Raw genomic sequence first — 3,671 nt, forward strand, 5'->3', positions numbered from 1 at the left:
GGTGAAGGTCTAAGGCACTATCCCCCCAGGCCATGAAACAGCAAGGGCAACTCACCAGTGGGTGGGGCTTTTTAAGGGTGACTGTTAAGATATCTGAGGAGGGGAGTTCCCACTGTGGCACAGCTGGGATCAGCAGCATCTCTGGAGCGCTGGGATGGGGGTTCAATCCCCAGCAGGGCTCCATGGGTTAAGGCTCTGGTGTTGCTGCAGCTTTGGCATAGGTCACAACTGCAGCTCGAATCTCATCCTTGGCCCTGGGAGGCAGCCAAAAAAGAAAAAAGACAGTTGAGCAGAATGAAAGTCCAGGTGGCCGGAGTGCCATGAGCAAAGGAGGGGGTGGTGGGGAAGAAGGCCAGAGAGACAGGCAGGGCTCAGATATGCAGGATGTGGCAGGCTATGAGCAGGGCTTTGGATTTAATTCTAAGGTCACTGGAGAGCCTCCTACACTATCAAGCCAATCGGCATCAGATATACCCATTTAGGAACTAAACCAACAGCCAACATTCAGCCCCTCTTAGCACCATGTGGGAGGTGCTGGGATCCTAAACAGTGAGTGAGTATGGTGACAGGTCTTGCTGGATGGGATGGCTCCTAGAGGACAGAAGCTTTTTTAACCTTTGTCACAGGTGACCTGTAGTTTTTTGTTTTTTGCTTTTTTTTAGGGCTGCACCTGCGGCATATGGAGGTTCCCAGACTAGGGGTGCAACAGGAGCTACAGCTGCCGGCCTACACCACAGCCGTAGCAACACAGGAGCCAAGCCGTATCTGCAACCTACACCACAGTTCATGGATGCCAGATCCTTAACCCTCTGAGCAAGGCCAGGGATCAAACCTGCCACCTCATGGTTCCTAGTCAGATTCATTTCTGCTGCGCCGCAGTGGGAACTCCCGATGACCTGTAGTTTTGATGGAAATCGGAAGCATTTTCCCCACGTGTGGTCCCTATAACTGGTATTTCAGGAACCCCTTTTCCCCATATTAGAACCTATTGCCTTTGCCCACGGGACGGCATTCTATATGGTGAATAGCCATGCAGAACTCAGCTTCTCAAATTGGTTTTTGTTTTTGTTTTTTTGTTTTTGTCTTTTCACGGCCGCACCCAGGGCATATGGAGGTTCCCAGGCTAGGGATCGAATTAGAGCTGTAGCCGCCCACCTACGCCACAGCCACAGCAACGCAGGATCCGATCCGCATCTTCCACCTACCGCACAGCTCACAGCAATGTGGGATCCTTAACCCACTGAACAAGGCCAGGGATCGAACCCACATTCTCATGGATACTAGTCAGATTTGCTTCCTCTGAGCCATGATGAGAAACTCCCAGCTTCTCAAATTGTGATCCATGGGCATTCTGCTTAGAAATGCAGAACCACAGGCCACATCCCAGGCCTAGTGAGTCAAAATCTGCTGTTCAACCAGGCCCCCAGTTGATTGGCATGCACATTAAAGTTTGACCAACTCTGTTATAAAAGGCTGTTTCTACAAGAAAAATGTGTCCTAAAACCTAATAACTCACCTATTAACAAAACCTGGGAACATACAACCAGTGTGTTAAAAAGTGTTGAACTTTATGATGTAATTAGGAGAAAAACATGTACTAGTCCTTTGCACAATTATCATCATTGATGTGGACACCAGGAATCTGCCTGGAGTCTCAACACGATTGAAGAGAGACTTTAACTGGAAAGGGATTTGGAGAAGGAAAAAGTGAGAAATGCAGCTCTGACGGATGGTTTCACAGGAAAGGAAAGATAGGCATTAGCCCGAGTATGAAAATATTATTTCTAAGGGAGTTCCTATTGTGGTGCAGCAGAAATGAATCTAACTATTATCTATGAGGATAAGGGTTCGATCCCTGGGCTTGCTTAGTGGGTTAAGGATTCAGCGTTGCCATGAGCTGTCGTGTAGGTTGCAGACGGGGCTCAGGTCCCATGTTGCTCTTCAAGTGGCGACCATTAGTATCCAATCAGAGAGAAGAACAAGATAAACATGAGCACTGCTCATAGAGGTGTTGGTCTAGTGGATGAGAGAGAGATTAAATAAATGCAATTTAAAATTTAAACTTATTTAAGTGCTTTGAGAGAAAAGTAGAGTGAGTGATGAGTAACCATGGGCTCAAAGTTAAAGTGGGGATTCAGGGACAGGCTCCTTAAAGAAGTGACCCTGAAACTGAGCATCAAGTAGGGGTAGCGGACCTAAGTTGTTTTGATCTACTCAGTACTCCTGCCTTTGTAGAACTGACTTTTCTTCCTTCCTGCCATCCTAGAAAGGATCCCCATCACACATCCAATCAGAGGACCATGTGAAGTTATGTGACACCACCCAGGCTAATCAGACTCTTCTCCCCTGGAAATTGAGTTTAATCAAACAAAAAGATCAGTATCAATAGATGCTGAGCTTTCCCAGGTCCCAGAACTGTCTAGGAAACTGCCCGGGAGAAATTGTGATTTATTTTTTTCCAAATATTGCTGCAAAAGTATCTCCTATCCGACCTGCCCTTCTAATGATGTGACTTTGATTCTGCTCCATTTGAGATATAGGGTCTCTGCTCCCTTCCCTGCAGCCTAAGTGGCCTTAGGACTGGTGGAAATGATGCTCTGTGACCGCTGAGGCTCCATCCCAAAAGGCAATACAACATCCATCTGACTCTCTTGGGATACTTGGAATCCAGCCACCAGGGAGTGTAACTACCTATCTTCCATACTCCAGGCTCATCGCAATGAGGCCAGTACCCAAAGCTTGTCCAATACGGTAAAGAAGCTCAAGAGCCCATGGAGAGGAACCAAGGCTCTAGCTGCCCAATTCAGGTAAGTTCCTAGCCGACAGCCTTGTGAGTGCACCATATTGAAAGTGAGTCCTCCGGCCTCTATTGGGGCCATGCCAACTGATACCCCATGGAACAGAGGGGTATCCCAGACCAAGCTGAAGATTCATAAGCAAAATAAATGATGGTTGTTGCCTTGTACCATCAAGTTTGGGGGCAGTTCATTACCTGGCTTGAACACTGGAACAACCAGTCTGATTTTCCTTTGTTCTATGGCCTGGATCCTTGTCTCTTTTCAGTTTTATAAGCTTTTCGGTTTCCTTTTGATTAATGTATTCTTGTTTAACCAAAATTTGTTCCTTTTGCTTGTCACCAAAGAACCTTGACATATAGCCCCAGAAAAGGCTAGAAAGACAAATATCGACCGAGATGTAACAATAAGTCTAAAGCCTCTTGTTCAAGGACAAGTCTTGGACTTTGAAAAGAATTAGGATGGTTAGTGAGGCTGGAGTATGGTGAGTGAATGGGCACATGGCTCAAGGTGAGGTTGAGAGGGACTAAATTAATCTTAATTGTGCACCAAGCCCAGGCCAAGCACATAATACATAACGTCTCATATCATCTCATATCAGCAATAAGAGGAAAGTTCTATTCTTAAGTAACTGGCCACCTCCCCCCGCCCCCACACACACAGAGTACCCATTTAAGGGAAAATAAAATTGAAACTCAGGGACCACTGTTTCCTGCTGACTTGGAATTCGATCCAGCTCTATTTTCCTCCAAAGCTTGTCCTCCTAACACATCTGCTGTGTGGCCAGTGGAAGATTTACAACTTAGAGAATAGAGTACAGGGAGAATGATAAGGCGGATATGCATGGATGAATAAATAGCCTCGTTGGAAAGACCC

This window comes from Sus scrofa, chromosome 6, assembly GCF_000003025.6.
Source record: "Sus scrofa isolate TJ Tabasco breed Duroc chromosome 6, Sscrofa11.1, whole genome shotgun sequence".
Classification (NCBI taxonomy): Eukaryota; Metazoa; Chordata; class Mammalia; order Artiodactyla; family Suidae; genus Sus; species Sus scrofa.